At 39.8% G+C, this 19,339-nt stretch overlaps 1 protein-coding gene and 1 non-coding gene across 14 annotated transcripts in view; one reads left to right on the plus strand and one right to left on the minus strand.

Moving 5' to 3' along the window:
- ANKRD44 (ankyrin repeat domain 44) overlaps positions 1-19,339 on the plus strand; it is a 354,643-nt gene that overhangs the window by 274,292 nt on the left and 61,012 nt on the right. The window lies entirely within an intron of this gene.
- Positions 15,612-15,687, minus strand: TRNAP-GGG (transfer RNA proline (anticodon GGG)). The gene has a single exon. It is a non-coding gene; the product is annotated as a tRNA-Pro (tRNA).

Here is a 19,339-nt window from a genome sequence, read left to right on the forward strand (position 1 = left end):
GTTAAACTTTTCGTTAAAATTATTTATTATTTTGTCTCATCTTGTATGGAATCCCTTTTCTGTTTAAAAAGAACTTAGTTTGCATAACACAGTGCAATAATAATTCAGTGCTAGGAAAAAATATTGAAAAGATTCTCATTCTAAATGTGGAAAGAACACCCTTCTGAATCTCCCAGTTTCACTCAACTGCTTTTCTCTGATAACTTTAAGATGTATTCACTTAAATATTTGGTGACTTTGGGGCCTGCAGTGTCACTGGTGGGATAAAGGAGTAGATAATTATCAGTATGTGCAGTAACTGAAATCCCAACATATTATTTTTCAGATAGTACTTAAAAAGAAAACATTTTTTATTGTTAGAATATAAAGCTAGCCTGACCAGGTGGTGGAGCAGTGGATAGAGCATTGGACTGAGATGTGGAGGACTCAGGTTCGAGACCCCGAGGTCGCCAGCTTGAGCACAGGCTCATCTGGTTTGAGCAAAGCTCACCAGCTTGAGCCCAAGGTCGCTGGCTCAAGCAAGGGGTCACTCAGTCTGCTGTAGCCCCCAGTCAAGGCACATATGAAAAAATCAATCAATGAACAACAAAGGAGCCACAACGAAGATTGATGTTTCTCATCTCTCTCCCTTCCTGTCTGTCCCTGTCTCTGACTCTCTCTGTCTCTGCCACACACACACACACACACACACACAAAAATACACACACACACACACACACACACACTAGACTATTACCTATACTGGCCCCACCTGGTGGTTTGATTTTTATTTATTAAGAACATATAATGGCCCCACCTGGCCCGCAGAGCCTGGGGCTTGCAGCCCAACTTGCAAGTGCAGCTCTGCCCATGGGGCAGGGCAAAAGCCCAGGAATGGGCTGAGAACCGTGGCTGAGCAAAGGTGCTCACCCCTGCCCTTGGTGCCAAGGCTTGTGGCCCCAGGCTCAGGGTGCAGCCTCACCCACAGCAGCAGGGCAAAGACCAAGGCTTGTAGACCAAGGCACATGAACACAGCCCCTCCCATGGAGGAGAGGTGGAAACTGCAGTGACAGCCGCAGCTGCCCGGCGCGGGCAACGCCCATACCCAAACGCCCAAACACCCAAGGCAGTAGCAGAGGGGGTGGTGGGCCTGCAGACAGACCACATCTAGGGAACACAGAGGCCACACCCATTGGACTACAATGGCTACAACCTTCTTATACAGAGACAAAATGGGAAGGCAGAGAAATGCAACCCAATTGAATCAAGAGAAATCCCCAGAAAAGGACTAGAATGAGTCAGATATAACCAAATTACCAGATTCAGAGTTTAATGATTGTTAGGATGCTCAAAGATCTTAGAACAACAATAGATAGTCATAATGAACAACTAAATAAAGAGATAGCAAGTATAAAAAAGGACATTGAAATATTAAAAAAGAATCAGTCGGATATGACAAATACAATATCAGAAATAAAGACCACAATGGAAGGAATTAAAAACAGAATGGATGAAGCTGAGGATCGAATCAGCGAATTGGAGGACAAGTTGAATGAGGGCACGGAAGCAGAGCAGAAAAAAGAAAAGAGACTCAAAAAGTCTGAGGAAACTCTTAGAGAGCTCTGTGGCAACATAAAGAGAAATAACATCTGCATCATAGGGGTTCCTGAAAAAGAAGAGAAAGAACAAGGCATAGAGACTTTGTTCAATTATATAGCTGAAAACTTCCCTAAATTGATGCAAGAAAAAGTCACACAAGTTCAAGAAGCACAGAAAATTTCATTAAAGAGAAACCCAAAGAAATCTATACCAAGACACATCATAATTAAAATACCAAAGCTAAGTGATAAAGAGAAAATATTAAAAGCTGCTAGAGAAAAAAAGGCTATCACCTACAAAGGAGCCCCCATAAGGATGACATCTAACTCCTCAACAGAAACACTTGAGGCCAGAGGGAATGGCAAGAAATATTCAAAGTAATGCAGAACAAGAGCCTACAACCAAGACTACTTTATCTAGCAAGGCTATCGTTTAAAATTGAAAGAGAAATAAAAAGCTTCCCAGACAAAAAAAAAAGACTGAAGTAATTCAAACAATTAATTAATTCAAAGACTGAAGTAATACAACCAAACCAATGCTACAAGAAATGTTAAGGGGCCTGTTGTAAACAAATCAAAGGGGGAAAAGAATATAGCAAAAGAGGAATACAGCTTTAAAGAATAAAATGGCAATAAACAATTACATATCAATAATAACCTTAAAGGTAAATGGATTAAATGATCCAATCAAAAAACATAGGGTAGGCCCTGGCCGGTTGGCTCAGCGGTAGAGCGTCGGCCTGGCATGCGGGGGACCTGGGTTCGATTCCCGGCCAGGGCACATAGGAGAAGCGCCCATTTGCTTCTCTACCCCCCCCTCCTTCCTCTCTGTCTCTTCCCCTCCCGCAGCCAAGGCTCCATTGGAGCAAAGATGGCCCGGGCGCTGGGGATGGCTCCTTGGCCTCTGCTCCAGGTGCTAGAGTGGCTCTGGTCGTGGCAGAGTGATGCCCCGGAGGGGCAGAGCATCGCCCCCTGGTGGGCAGAGCATCGCCCCTGGTGGGCGTGCCAGGTGGATCCCGGTCGGGCGCATGCGGGAGTCTGTCTGACTGTCTCTCCCTGTTTCCAGCTTCAGAAAAATACAAAAACAAAACAACAACAAAAAAAACATAGGGTAGCTGTGTGGATAAGAAAACAGGACCCATACATATGCTGCCTACAAGACACACACCTTAAAGCAAAAGATGCACATAGACTGAAGGTAAAAGGATGGAAAAAATATTTCATGCAAATGGAAATGAAAAAAAAGCTGGAGTAGCAATACTTATGTCAGAAAAAATAGACTTTAAAACAAAGACTATAGTAAGAGATAAAGAAGGTCACTACATAATGATAAAGGGAGGAATCCAACAGGAATATATAACCATTATAAATACCTATGCACCTAATATAGGAGCACCTAAATATATAAAGCAGACTTTGATGGATATAAAGGGTGAGATCAACAGCAATACTATAATAGTAGGGGATTTCAATATCCCACTATCATCACTAGATAGATCCTCCAGAAAGAAAATTAACAAAGAAACAGCAGACTTAAAGGACGCACTAGATCAACTGGATTTAATAGATATCTTCAGAACCTTTCACCCTAAAGCAGCAGAATATACATTCTTTTCAAATGCTCATGGTACATTCTCTAGGATAGACCACATGGTAGAGCACAAAAGCAGTCTCAACAGATTTAAGAAGATTGAAATCATCAGGCATCTTCTCTGACCACAATGGCATGAAACTAGAAATCAACCACAACAGGAAAACTGAAAAATACTCAAACACTTGGAAACTAAATAGCATGTTATTAAATAATGAATGGGTTAACAATGAGATCAAAGAAGAAATAAAAAAATTTCTAGAAACGAATGATAATGAGCATACACAACTCAAAATTTATGGGACACAGCAAAAGCAGTACTGAGAGGAAAGTTCATAGCAGTACAGACATACCTTGAGAAGCTAGAAAAAGCTCAAATAAACAACCCTGCATCTAAAAGAACTAGAAAAAGAACAGCAAGTAAAGCCCAGAGGTAGTAGAAGGAAGGAAATAATAAAGATCAGAGCAGAAATAAATGACATAGGGGTTAAAGAAACAATACAGAGGATCAATGAAACAAGGAGCTGGTTCTTTAAAAAAGTAAACAAGATTGATGAACCTTTAACCAGACTCACCCAGAAAAAAAGAGAGAGGACTCAAATAAATAAAATTAGAAATGAGAGTGGAGAAATAACAACTGACACAACAGAAATACAAAATAGTGTAAGAAAATACTATGAAGTATGTCAAAAAATTAGACAACCTAGATGAAATGGACAAATTCTTTGAAACATATAATATTTTAAAAATCAATTGGGAAGAATCAGAAAACCTAAACAGACCAATCACAACAAATGAGATGGAAACAGTTATCAAAAAACTCCGAACAAACAAAAGCGCAGGGCCTGATGTCTTCACAAGTGAATTCTACCAAATATTCAAAGAAGAACTAACTCCTGTCCTCAAGCTATTTCAAAAAATTCAAGAGGAAGGAAGACTTCCAAGCTCCTTTTATGAAGCGAGCATAATTCTGATCCCAAAACCAGGCAAAGATAACACAAAAAAAGAAAATGATAGGCCGATATTCCTGATGAATCTAGATGCTAAAATCCTCACCAAAATATTAGCCAACCAGATCCAGCAATATATGAAAAAAATCATACATCATGATCAAGTAGGATTTATTCTGGGAAGGCAAGGCTGGTACAATATTCACAAATCAATCAATGTGATTCATCAGATAAACAAAAGGAAGGAGAAGAACCACATGATAATTTTAATAGATGCAGAAAAAGCATTTGATAAAATCCAGCACCCATTCATGATCAAAACTTTCAGCAAAGTTGGAATACAGGAAACATACCTCAAATGGTGAAGGCCATCTATGACAAACCTACAGCCAACATCATACTCAATGGGCCAAAATTAAAAGCAATCCCCCTAAGATCAGGAACAAGGCAGGGGTGCCCCCCTTTCACCACTCTTATTCAACATAATTCTGGAAGTCCTAGCCACAGCAATCAAACAAGAAGAAATAAAAGGCATCCAAATTGAAAAAGAAGAAATAAAACTATCATTATTTGCTGATGATATGATATTGTACATAGAAAACCCTAAAGTCTCAGTCAAAAAACTACTGGACCTGATAAATGAATTCAGCAAGGTGGCAGGATATAAAATTAATACTCAGAAATCAGAGGAATTTTTATATACCAACAATGAACTGTCAGAACGAGAAAATAAGGAAACAATTCCCTTCACTGTTGTATCCAAAAAAATAAAGTACCTAGGAGTAAATTTAACCAAGGAGATTAAAGACTTTTACTCGGAAAATTATAAAACATTGACAAAAGAAATCAAGGAAAATACAAACAAGTGGAAGCATATACCGTGCTCATGGTTAGGAAGAATAAACATTATTAAAAACCGATATTACCCAAAGCAATGTATAAATTCAAGGCAATACCAATTAAAATGCCAATGACATACTTCAAAGATATAGAACACATTTTCCAAAATTTTATATGGAACTAAGAAATCACACAAATAGCCTCAGCCATCTTGAAAAGGAAGTATAAAGTAGGAGGTATCACACCTCCTGATATCAAGTTATACTACAAGGCCATTGTACTCAAAACAGCTTGGTACTGGTATAAGAACAGGCATATAGATCAATGGAACAGAACAGAGAACCCAGAAATAAACCCACACCTTTACGGATAACTGATATTTGACAAAGGAGGTAAGAGCATACAATGGAGTAAAGATAGCCTCTTCAACAAATGGTGTTGGGAAAATTGGACAGCTACCCGGGATGCTGAAGACCCAGATTCAAAAACCCTGACATCACCAGCTTTTGTACGGGCTCACCAATCTGAGTGCGGGGTCACTGGCTTGAGTGTGGGATCATAGACATGACCCCATGGGTTGCTGGCTTGAGCTCAGAGGTCGCTGGCTTGAGCAAGGGGTCACTGGCTTGGCTGGAGCTCCCAGGTCAAGGCACATATGAGAAAGCAATCAATGAACAACTAAGGTGCCACAACAAAGAATTGATGCTTCTCATCTCTCTCCCTTCCTGTATGTCTCTCTTGCTAAAAAAAAAAAAAAAAAAAAAAAAAAGGCTGATTTTAAATTTTATATGGAAATGCATAAAGCAAAGATTATACAAGCCAATCTTTAAAAAGAAACATTTGGGATCTTATACTTTCAGGTATCAAAATCTATTATAAAGCTATAGTAATGAAAATAGTATGGTATTAGAGCAAACGTTGATAAACTAACCAATGGGACAGAATTTATAGTTGAAAAATAGATCCACAGATATATGGTTTCCTGATTAATAATTAAGTTGGCAGAGTAGTTCAGTGGGGGGAAGAGGATCTTTTCACTAAATGGTCTTAGGTTAATTGAATATCCATATGAGAATAATGAATCTTTTCTTTTGCCACATACAAAGCTTAATTCAGGATAGATTGCAGATCTACATGTGAAAGTTAAAACAATAAAGCTTTTAAAAGAAAGCATAGAGGAACATCATCATGACTCAGAAGAAAAGATTTCTTAATTAAGATGTAAACAAATAATAAACCAAAAATAAAAATTTGATATATTGGAATATATTAACATTAAAAAATTTTGTTCATTAAGAGTGCAAAGGCAGCCCTGGCTGGGAAGCTCAGTTGGTTAGAGAGGAGTCCAGATACGCCGAGGTTGTGGGTTTGATCCCTGGTCAAGGCACATACAAGAATCAACCAGTGAATGCATAAATAAGCAGGACAACAAATTGATCTCTCTCTCCCTCTCAATTCAGTACATAAAAGAAATTTAAAAGAGAGTACAAAGGCAATTTGAAGATTGCAATACATCAATAAGTAAGGGGTTTTGTATTCAGAATTTATGAAGAATTCCTACAGAATATAAAATAAATCTTAAAAACCAATAAGAAAAAGGCAACCCAACATAAAAATGGGAAAAGAATTTGAACCTGCACTTCACCAGAAAGAATATCCAAAAAATAGGAAAAGTTGCACAACTTCATTAGTCATCAGAAAAATGCAAATTAGAACTACAATGTATTGTTAGCCCTCTATTGCTGTAATAACCGATGGCCACAAATTTAGTGGTTTAAAACAACACAAATGTATTATCTTACAGTTCTGTAGGTTAGAAGTTCAATATAGGTCTCATTGCCCTAAAATCAAGGCTGAATAACACTGGATTCTTTTCGTGAAGGCTCCAGGAAAGAAGACATTTTCCTCCCTTTTCAGTGACTAGGGGCTGCCCTCATTTCTTGGTTTTGCCCCCTGCCCTGCATTTTCAAAGCCAGCAATGTTGTATCCCTCTAACCCTTTTTCCATCTGTCTGTGACCGCCAATGGGAAAGTTCTCTGCTTTTAAGTATACACATTAGATTAGATTTATCCAGATAATCCAGGATAATTTCCCATTCTTAAGGTCCATAACTTTAATGCATCTGTAAATTCCCTTTTGCCATGTAAGATCATCTATTCAAAGGTTCTGGAAATTATAATATGGACATCTGTGGGGGACCATTATTGTGTCTACCACAACATGCTACAACTTCACACCCACCAAAATCGCCAATAGAAAAGAAAATAAGTGTTGGTAAGGATGTGGAATAACTATAATGCTCATACATGGCTGCTTGAGAGTAATAACATTTTGCTTTTAAAAAAACCCTTTTTTATTCTGTGTGTAGGGGGCTTCATTTTGAAAGAGATTTTCAATGCTTATAGAATGCTGTGTTGACAACCTTTTGATTTCAGTACTTTAATAATGTCACTCAATGGTCTTCTGGTTTACGTAATTTCTGATAAGAAATCTGCTGTAAATTCTTTGTTCCTCTGAATGTAGTGTTTCTTTTTTTTTCTCTGGTTGTCTTCAAAATTTTCTCTTTATCTATTGGATAACAGTAGTTCAGCTAGCATGTATGTAGGTGTGTTGACTTCTCCTGCCTCATTTTGGTGTTTATTCTGCTTGATGCTCCCTTGAAGTTTCTGAATCTTTTTTTTTTTTTTAATTTTGGAAAATTATTCAAATATTTCGCTGGCTCATTCTCTCTTCATCTTTTAGGACTCCAGTTATACATATGCAATACTGTTTGATGTAGCCCCATAGCTCTTGATTTTTTGTTATGTTTTTCTTTAACTCCTTTTTTCTGTGTTTCCACTTGGATCTTTTCTATTGACCTATCTTTAAATTCACCAATTCTTTTTTCCATAATATTCAGTCTGCAGATGGATCTTTTGAAGGAATTCTTTATCTTTGATATCATGATTTTTCCCCTAGTATTTCTATTTAACTCTTTATAGTTCTCTCTGCTGAAATCCCCCACTTGTTTGTACATCTTTTACACCTTTTCCACTGAATTCTTTAACATGTCAATCTTAGATATTTTGAAGGCCGTGCCTGATACTTCCACCATATGGATCATCCTTCTTTGTATTGTTTTAATCTCTTGAACATACATTGGGTTTTTTATTTTTTTGTGTCTTTCATAATTTTTGAATTAATGATTGGTGTTGAGTGTGGAAGAATAGTAGAGACTGAGGTAAATTTATAATATCGTTCTCAGGGTGGGCATGTATCAGTGTATTGAGGAGCTGAGCCTGTGTGAGTTTTGTTGTTGCCATAGCTGTCTTCATTCAGTACACCAGAGGCTTCAAACTCCTCTAGAATGGACTGCTGGTACCTTCAGCTTAAAGTTGAAGCTCAGGTGCCAAAATGATTGCTCAGTCTTCCTGCCTCACTCTCAGCTTCCAGAGGGTGAGGCAGTCCCTGCAAGGCTGTTCCACAGAAATGGTTCTTTCCATGCTCTTGCTTCCTTCTCAGCAGTTCATTGTTGTTGCTTGTTTCTTGATGCTGTGCTTACTGTGGGGTCTGAGCAACATTCTCAATTACTGGTAATATGTTTCTTGGTCTGTGTGCTGTTTACATAGAATTCTTGCTACTGGAGTGATTCCTCTGGATCAAGGTCCTGTGTTTCAGGTAAGCTGAAACATTTCTTAGAAGGGAACAAACATGACTACCCACTGGTATCTTAGCTCAGAGAGAGAATGAGAAATAAGACAGGTACATTTTGTTCTATGACGGAGACTTGAACAGCCAAAGGCCATCGTTAGAGCACTAAATACATGAGAAACTACCGATCCTAAGAACTACCATTTTCCAGGTCTGTCTGCCTCAGGTGATGCTACTGGGACCATGTCTTTTTCATATTCTGTGGTCTCAAAACATCCTATCACTATAGTATCCATCAAGAATGTATTCTGTAAGAGGTGCTTTAAACAAAGAGTTATTGGGACTATTGTTTTTAAAGAACTCTGTACTCATCAGCAAACTCATAAATCGAACAGGAATTTCCCAGTGTTAACAATGTGGGACTGGAAGTAGCTAGTGGACAAGATCAGTTACCTGCTGCCAGAATCACTGCCCACATAATTTATTTCTTACTGTTGACTTAAATCAAGACAGCCTCATTATGACTGACTGGTAGAAGCAGGGATTTTCTTCATTTTGCCCTCACACAGAAATTTCATTATCTTTTGCTTAACTATGTAGACTTTAAGAGGATGTGTTCTTTTTGATGGTAATACTGATTAATGTTTTATGTGGCTTTGCCTTTGAACCTGAAATATTTGCTGACTTTTTTTGAGGTGGAGTTGTCAATTCTTGCTTTGATATGTGTAAGTCCAGTCATTTGCGTTTTCTTGGGATCATAGCAAAACTAAACATTCTCTCAATTCTTTGTTCACCATAAAATTTAGGTAAATATATGTATCTCACCTCTTATGTTGTAGGAAAGTTGTGCTTCACTTAGGCCAATGGCAGGTACCTTTGGTTATTGACCTGTCAGAGAATTTTATTGAATGTATACATTGCATATAACTTTCGATGTTGACCTTAAACATATTATATTTCAGATTCTTTTCAAGGGGTGAGCCATATATCTTAATATTTCCTATAACTGGCCTGTTGTGACCTGATATCTGTTCTCCACCATGACCTTTCCTTCTAACTTTACAGTGCCAGAATGTAAAGATATATATACTATACAAAATAGAATTTGAAACATCTTTTGATAAACTAGTCCTTGAATAGCGTGTTAACAGGTTACCCATTAGCAATATGCCATACAGCCAGCTCTATATGTAGGGAATACGGGGTAAGATTTTGATCCGATTAGTATCTGTCATCGGTTATTTATACTTGTCCACACTAAGTACTCGATGTCAGCATTTAAGGGATAACAGTAAAGTGAGAACTGAATTATAATTAGAGAATAAAATAGAAAGCATTCTAGATGGGTTATAACTAACTACCATATCAGGCTTTTTCTGATAGTAAAAGTGTGCTGAATTGTAGAAATTTTGGAAACATCATAGAAATATACAAAGATAATTGAAATCCCCTATAATGTCACCATTCGCAGATGGCTCCTGTTCGCATTTTGATCTATTTCCTTTTAGTCTTTTTTTTCCCCATGTGTATGCAGATGCATGCATGGGTGTGTGTTTGTATGTCAAAATAAGTTTTTTACTATCTCAAGGTCTTCAAAAACAATAACAAAGCAGGACATCGTTTTTAAAAAAGGAATGAATATAGAGTCTTAGGAGTGGTGCAGTGAAGAATCAGTTTAACTTAAACTTCATCACAGAGACTATTTTATTTAGAATGTGGCTAAAGAGACAAATTGGGGTCATCTGGTGTTAACCCCCCTTTCCCAGTTGAGCCAAACACCTCACCTTTTCTGCAGTACTCACTTCCCATGCTGTTTGGCAGGGCTAAGCATACCCTGGCATGATTGCTAAAAAAAATTAATGCTTCTTAAGTCAGCTTATAATTACTCCTGACAGAACATGAGTCTTCTGTAGGTTTGGAATCTTGCCTAATTTTCTCTATGATAAGTAATTGGGTGCTGAAGACCGATAAGGCTCCTTCGTCTGAGTATCTGCCAAACAGCCTACGTCTCTAATGCGGTAAGATGATTCAGATCTAAAACGGCTGGAGGTTTTCTCATGTGTCACAGCACTGAGGAGATGTGTATATATTCTACCCCCCAAGCCCAGCACTTCCCCAAACAAGAAAAGATTTAAAATGGATCAAAAATGTCTATACCTACAGTCACTTAGATGGTTTGGTTAACATCTGTTTTCTACTGTATTCTTTGTTCAACTCACAAATTTTCTATGTCATCAAATTAAATGTGAAAGATGGGTTTCTCACCAGCTGTGAATACTATCAAGTTGGTGATTACACTTTTCTCTGAAATTTGGTCTTTATATTGATGGAATCGTGTTTACTAAACTCCTTTATAAGAATATATTGGGACATTTCTGTCATAGGGCTTCATCTTCGTACGTCTGACTATTGTGAAAGTCAAAGTCAGAGCTTTGTGCTCCCTGGGTGATAACTCTTTCCAAAGGTTCAAAGGCAATACTTTTTTTTTTTTTAATTATCTGCTTTTGTTTTATTTCCTTAAAGCAGGATTTTTAAACCTTGACACTATTGACATTTAAAGAAGATGATTCTTTGTTGTGGGGGACCGTCTGGTGCATTGTGCGATGCTAGGCAGCATGGCTGATCTCTATAGCCACCAGGCACCCATAGCAACCAATCCCCCTCCACGGGTTTCTTAATTTATTTCTTTAATTTTTCCCCACCTTTTAGAGAGATAAAGAGACAAAGGAGAGGGACAGAGAGGAGAAGTGAGAAAGAGAGCAAGAAGCATCAACTCATTGTTCTACTTAGTTGTTGCATTTAGTTGTGCACTCATTGATTGCTTCTCCTACCCTGACCAGGGATTGAACGTATGTGCTGGGTCAACACTTTATCGACCAAGCCACCCGGCCAGCAACCCCTCCCCCAAATATCGACAATCAGAATTTCTCCAGACATTGTCATATGTCCCCTGGAGGTTATAATCACCCTTGTTGAGAACGTCTGACCTACCAAATAGTATTCACATCTCAGTCGTGACAGTGTAATAACATATATTTATTGGTGAGATGTAACTGGGGTTCCAAGCTAGTACTGTTTGTTCATCTCTTCCACAAAGTTACTATAAAGAAATTCAGACAGCACAAGTAGAGAGCACTTGCTTGAACACATACACTAATTTAAGCAAGCAGATTGATACCTCCTAGTAAGCTGGATTTGACAGAAGCTACTAGTTTTGAAAAGGTTGAGTCTCGCTGTTTGTGAGTCATTATCACTTTAAAGGTAAGAAAGTAAGATATGAGGCCCTGGCCGGTTGGCTCAGCGGTAGAGCATCGGCCTGGTGTGCGGGGGACCCGGGTTCGATTACCGGCCAGGGCACATAGGAGAAGCGCCCATTTGCTTCTCCACCCCCCCCTTCCTCTCTGTCTCTCTCTTCCCCTCCCGCAGCTAAGGCTCCATTGGTGCAAAGATGGCCCGGGCTCTGGGATGGCTCCTTGGCCTCTGCCCCAGGTGCTAGAGTGGCTCTGGTCGCGGCAGAGCGACGCCCCGGAGGGGCAGAGCATTGCCCCCTGGTGGGCAGAGCGTCGCCCCCTGGTGGGCATGCCGGGTGGATCCCGGTCGGGCACATGCGGGAGTCTGTCTGATTGTCTCACCCTGTTTCCAGCTTCAGAAAAATACAAAAAAAAAAAAAAAAAGAAAGTAAGACATGAGTAATATCACACATAGAGTTATTCAACCCAGGGGTTCAGTTCTGCTTCTGAGAGTGTACAGCTAGGAATAACCGCGGTTGATTTATAGAACTTTCATTAGGCAAGAATTTTCAAAAAATAACCTGATGGCTTGCTAACAGAAGGAGGCTCCAATTTAATTAGCCCAAAGTAACTATAATTATTTAGAGAGAAAGGTTTTAATTGCAAAATAGCATATTGCACATGTGGGATGAGGGAGAAGTAAACTGCTTTGTACTGGGGGTCAGGGAGTGCCCTGGCCAAGACAGGCCACAGGATTAGTTTAGAAGGCAGAGTAGTGTGTGTTCAAATAGAAGTACTGGCCCAGACCGGTTGACTCAGTGGTAGAGCATCGGCCTGGCGTGCGGAAGTCCTGGGTTCGATTCCCGGCCAGGGCACACAGGAGAAACACCCATCTGCTTCTCCACCCCTTCCCCTCTCCTTCCTCTCTGTCTCTCTCTTCCCCTCCTGCAGCCAAGGCTCCATTGGAGCAGCAATTGCCCGGGCGCTGAGGATGGCTCTGTGGCCTCTGCCTCAGGCGCTGGAATGGCTCTGATTACGGCAGAGTGATGGCCCAGATGGGCAGAGCATCGCCCCCTGGTGGGCATGCTGGGTGGATCCCGGTCAGGCGCATGTGGGAGTCTGTCTGACTGCCTCCCTGGTTCCAGCTTCAGAAAAATACAAAAAAAAAAAAAAAAAGAAGTACTACAGCAATCCTCTTTAAAATCGCTGCTAAGGTCAGACTATTAAGATAAGTCAGAGAAGCATGTGGTTCTCCTAAGACATATAGAAGGCATGGAAAATTTAAGGCATATTGACATAAAAATATGAAAGTTAAGTAAGTGATGAAATGTTCCCTTAACAGCATAGAACATAAATATTAGAGTCTGGTTGTACGGATGTTATGGAGGATAAAACAAGTGTTCTTGCTACCCTGCACATGTTTAGAAATTCCCAGGTACCCTCCACAGTGATGTCTCATGAACTTGTAAAGGTTATGGAAAAACATTTTGCACATAAATTATTAGAAGATGACAATTCTTTAATGATTAGATACATGAAAATAGGTCTGTTTAGAAAAGCACAATGTAGAAAATAGATTATTTCACAATTTTCAGAAAATCTAAAAAAAAGATTCAAATAGCTAAAAGTAAGGGTTAAGTTCTTATAGGACTGGCAAAAACTATTTCAACAAAGAAATTGTGAATGTGTGGGTTTGTTTATTTCTCTGAGAATCAGATGTTTTTAGTTCCAGAGGGCGTGTGTTATAGGTATTCAAAAAACTCACTTATTGAATGTCAACTGTAATTGAAAAAGAGAAATATTTTTTATTTTAAAAGTCACTCTTAAATTCTTACCTCATGTTGACTTGGAATGCTGAGGTCACTGGTTCAAAACCCTGGGCTTGCTAGGTCAAGGCACATATGGGAGTTGATGCTTCCTGCTTCTTCTCCTTCTCTCTCTCTCTCTCTCTCTCTCTCTCTTTCTTTCCTCACTAAAATAAAATTTAAAAAGTCTTACCTCTTATCCTCTTACTATCTCACTCTACTCTCAGAAGCCCTTTTGGAAAAGATCCTTTTCTGCTGAGTTCCTATAAAGCATACTGAGTATCTCTCATTACTGCAAACATTGTAGCACTAGTCTTATAAAGTGAGACATTCTTTCTTCATTAATCTGTAGTGGTTATTATTAAATAAACAGACTATTTAATTACTCAAGTGGTCACTCTGAGTCCACTGTGTATATTTTCCAAGAACAGGTAAAGCTAAATTTTAAAATCTGAGTAGACTGTTAAATTCCTTATTATTTTGTGTTCACTCACATTTATAGAGGATTGCATTTTAGTTAACACCTTAAAATAGCAATTTATATACTTTACCAACTGGAGATAAATGCTTAAAGAATATCTTAGTAGTTTTCTAGAGACAGTTATTTGTAGATAGCTATGAATACTTTTTTTAAAAAGAAAAGCTAACTTTTTATTTCTTTCTTTCTTGCAAGTTGAAATTTGTTATTATTAAAACTAGTGGAAAGGACCAGGTTTTGTTTGTTTGCTTTAATTTAAACATGGGTCAGTTTATATTTTACTTTACTTATTAAGAATGAGCACAGTAAAGCTTTGCAAAGTTGTAATAGTACATGATTCATTTTTTAAAAATATGCTTCTTACCAGTAAAAGAATTTAAAGGCACATACACTGCAGCTGGGCATGAAAGAACAGCTGGAAATACTCATGGATCTATATTTAGTGAAGAAGAGACAAGCTTCCTTCTCCCTTTGAGGGTTCAGTAACCAGCTCCTTGGAAAATAACTGCTTTGATGAGCCTTGTAAATGTAAAATTAGAGGTAGGGTTGAATAGTGTTGGAAATGATGAACTAGGACCCAGCAAAGCATATCCTCAGGCACCATACCTCAAGTTACCCCCAAAATTCATTTTAATTACCAAGAAGATTTTGCCCATTATAAATCAAAAGCCTTAATATTCTATTCTACTTTTTGCAATTTATCATCAGGATGCCGTGATGAATATTCATAAAGATTCAGCCTCACAAACATTCATAGCTGTTAATAGCAATACTAATACCTGGAAGGAGATCATCTAAAAGTTGGAAAATAGTGGAGAAAGTTAAATTATTAAGACATTATTGCACCGATTTATTGGAATGCTGTATAATCATTAAAGTGACACTGCAAAAGAATATTCAATGTATGAAAAAATATTCATTACATATTAAGCACAAAAAGAAAAGTTATAATACGTACATCATGATTAATGTGTGTTTATAGGCTATTTACCTAGGTCTAGGAGGACACATTCTAGAATGGTAGCTGGTTATCTCTGGCAGTCCCCATTATGAATTAGGGTCCATGTTATCTTCCTTCCTCCCTCCCTCCCTCCCTCCCTCCCTCCCTCCCTCCCTCCCTCCTTTCCTTCCTAAAATTTTACTTAAAAATTACATTTAAAGGGGTAACATTGATCAATAAGAGTATATAGGTTTCAGGTAAACATTTCTTTTTTTTTTTCTTTTTTTTTTTGTATTTTTCTGAAGTTGGAAACGGGGAGGCAGACAGACTCCTGCATGCACCCAACCAGGATCCACCCAGCACGCCCACCAGGGGGCGATGCTCTGCCCCTCTGGGGCATTGCTCTGTCACAACCAGAGCCATTCTAGCGCCTGAGGCAGAGGTCACAGAGCCATCCTCAGCGCCCGGCCATCTTTGCTCCAATGGAGCCTCGGCTGCGGGAGGGGAAGAGAGAGACAGAGAGGAAGGAGAGGGGGAGGGGTGGAGAAGCAGATGGGCGCCTCTCCTGTGTGCCCTGGCCGGGAATTGAACCCAGGACTTCCGCACCCCAGGCCAACGCTCTACCACTGAGCCAACCGGCCAGGGTTCCCTGAGCATGAACTTGATAACATTTTTCAAAGTTGTTTCAGCAAATTTATATGGAAATTAGACTATATTTAATTTAATTTAATTTTTTTTTTTTTTTTTTGCTTAGGCATAAAACTTCCTTTTTATGGCATAGCGAGGAATTTGTGTAAACTACTTCCAAATTGATTGCTTACTTTAATGTTTTAGAACCAGGTGAGATCTCAGTCTGTATTTAGGATGTTGGGCATTTATCAGAACAATGTCATTTTTCAGACACAAATTTAAAATTGATCATCATGAATGAATGCAAAGCACCCTCCTAAGGAGAACATTCATTATGGGCCAGACTTTAAAACTACAACGTGCAAATGGAAGCATCAACTTGTAGTATTTGCTGTCATATGTGCCTTGACCAGGCAAGCCCAGGGTTTTGCACCGGCAAACTCAGTGTTCCAGGTCAACACTCTGTCCACGGTGCTACCACAGGACCCGATTTCCAGAGTAGTTAAAATTCATGAGTTATCCACGGGCTCACTGGGCTTGTGAAGACGTATGTTTGGTATTGTGGTGGGTGATAGGAAGCAGGCTGCATGTACTTCCCAATGAGACTGCAGGTTATTTACAGATGTGTCCTGGAGGCTGGAAAGAGCTTTTTTTGTTCTCGATCTTGTTTGTTTATTTGTTGTTTGTTTGTTTGTTTTGGAAGTGGAGGGGAAAGCTGTGGAATGGGAGGATGACATTGGAAGAAACAGGAGTTAAGATCTGTAGACAGTATCCTTTCCCAAGAGTTCTGGCTGCTTTGGAAGGAAGGGGTTGATATTCCCTGCTCACTATCAGTAAAAGGACAAGATAACCGGGGTCTGCCTGGGGAGGGGGTTGGCCTAACACCTCATAGAAAGTGAATCCCTTTGGGCCAGATCTGCCAAAATGCTGCCTGCAAACTGGCTCCTGGCAGCCCCTTCAATGAGGGAGAGGCGTGATGATCAGGGTAGAATGTGGCTAACATGGCTCCACAGTGGAAAGACCAGAAGAAACCATTTTTTTTTTTTTTGTATTTTTCTGAAGCTGGAAACGGGGAGAGACAGTCAGACAGACTCCCGCAAGCGCCCGACCGGGATCTTCCCGGCACGCCCACCAGGGGGCGATGCTCTGCCCACCAGGAGGTGATGTTCTGCCCCCTCCGGGGCGTCGCTCTGTTGCGACCAGAGCCACTCCAGCGCCTGGGGCAGAGGCCAAGGAGCCATCCCCAGCGCCCAGGCCATCTTTGCTCCAATGGAGCCTTGCTGTGGGAGGGGAAGAGAGAGACAAAGAGGAAGGAGGGGGGGAGGGGTGGAGAGGCAGATGGGCGCCTCTCCTGTGTGCCCTGGCCGGGAATCGAACCTGGGACCTCTGCACGCCAGGCCAACGCTCTACCACTGAGCCAACCGGCCAGGGCCAGAAGAAATCATTTTTTAAGTTGACACACATTAAAAAACAGGCTTTGAACTATCATAGTTGCCTCATGTTATTTTATAATTGTTTTATCTTTTTCAAACCTGAAAACATTTCTAAAAAATATTTTCCTGTTTTCTGTATCAATAAAATCACTATGGCGTAACAGTCATCTTAATGAAAACATGACTTAATGAAATGAAATTTTATGAGTTTTGAGAGAAACAATTCTTTGAATTATCTTATTTAGCTTGAATGAAATTAGTGTGCTCTTGCTTTCGATCATAAATGATCTGTGCTTTATTGTGTTTTTCATTTTCTTCTGCAGTGAGATTTATTTTTGAAGGTGAGATGAGGGAGGTTGAGAGAGGTCTTCCTCTTGGGCTGTAGGTGTCCTGACGTTTAAGTCCTATAGGGTCTGGCTGGGGTAAGGTTTTCTTCAGTTGAGCTAGGGAGTCTAAATAGGAAAGGAGTCCAGAAAGAAAGAAGAGATGGTACACTGAGATTCCCCTGCAGTGTGAGAATGAACTTAGCACTCAGAGAAACCTCCTTTCTGAGAATGGAGGCAAGGAGAGAGGTAATGTTGGTATCTGGCAGCTCCTGTTGGTTCCGGAGAGAAAAATAAGCAAGTGCTCATATGAAAAGTTCTTGGCCATTACCATGAGTCCTGCATAAAGTAGACACTTGAAGAAGGGAGGGGAGCCCATGATTCCTCAGTCTCAGAGCGGATGAAGAGTTCACTAGAAATCCAGTGGGATTGATTTTCTAAGCTTGGGAAAGCACAGCTCTTTGCCCAAACTCTGTGCAAGTCCCTTTGGAAAGAGAGGAAGGCACTTCTCAAGTTCTCTTAACGTTCCCATAAAGACAGTCAACTCTGACCTGACCAAGTGGTGACGCAGTGGATAGAGCATTGGCCTGGCATGCTGAGGATCAGATTTGAAACCCTGAGGTTACCAGCTTGAGTGTGGGATCATAGACATGACCCCATGGTCTCTGGTTTGAGCCCAAAGGTTGCTGGCTTGAAGCCCAAGGTCATTGTCTTAAAGCCCAATGTCACTGGCTTGAGCCTAGGGGTCACTGGCTCAGCTGGAGCCCTCCCCTGGTCAAAGCACATATGAGAAAGCAGTCAATAAACAACAAAGGTGCCACAGCTATAAGCTGATGCTTCTCATCTCTCTCCCTTTTTGCCTTTCTCTGTCTGTCTTCCTCTCAAAAAAAAAAGTCAGAAGTCAATTGTGGAACAACAGTGAGGGGAAGAGACTGTTATAGGCCTTTTCCAAAGGATATTCAGACTTTTGAGGGCTTGTGTTAATTGGAACTGATGGGTGATGTGAAAGCATATACTTTTCAAAAACTTTAAACAAGACTGGCACACAAAGAGAGGAGGAACATGTGTTAAAGATTGCTGTAAGTAAGGATGGGATTCATAATGTGCTAAAACTTATTCAAAGAGCATATGAAGAACAGAGCATTTATAGGCATTTTAATGAAGTAATATTCAAATAAGATTGCTAGCTTAGATACAAAACTGGTTAACAGCCTAAAGGGCAATAAGCTATATCCTCTGGCCTTATAGCATTCTTGTACCATGCAGAAGGAATGTGTATCTCTGTTGGAAACAAATCTGCAAGTTAACATGTACATTGAGAGACTGAGTCCTTAATTATCATTATACTAAATAATTCTTGGGTGGAGCTATTAGAACAATGCCTCAGTATGCTTTTTAAAAGACATAGAATTATTCTTGTTGCCATATTTACAAGTTTTGGGTCATTTTTCTCAACAATAGGAATTGATAAATATCATATACCTCTTGATATTTACCCCTCTTACTCTTTAACCTAAGCTTATATTACCCATGTATGATAATGCTTAGCATTGACCTTTGCTTTTGTCTTCTTCTCCCCTGCCCCTTTACACACACATGCGCGTGCGCGCGCGCACACACACACAAACACACACACACACACACTCACTCACACACCCCATGGTCACCTTAACACGCACACATACTGATGGAATACACCAAGATGTTGAACTCACTGCTGGTATTGAGGGGCGAACTTAACTCTTGAATTGCTCTGCAAAATTCAGGAGGTAAATAGGGATGGTGAAGGCTAATTCCTTTACTATGAATATCAAGGAAATAGACAATGTGTGTTGATGTTGTTGTACTAAAATTTCCTTGCAACAGTTGTTGCCAGATCCAAAAGGACCTGTGGCACTGATAATCACATCCC

The sequence above is a fragment of the Saccopteryx bilineata genome, chromosome 5 (genome assembly GCF_036850765.1).
Source record: "Saccopteryx bilineata isolate mSacBil1 chromosome 5, mSacBil1_pri_phased_curated, whole genome shotgun sequence".
Classification (NCBI taxonomy): domain Eukaryota; kingdom Metazoa; phylum Chordata; class Mammalia; order Chiroptera; family Emballonuridae; genus Saccopteryx; species Saccopteryx bilineata.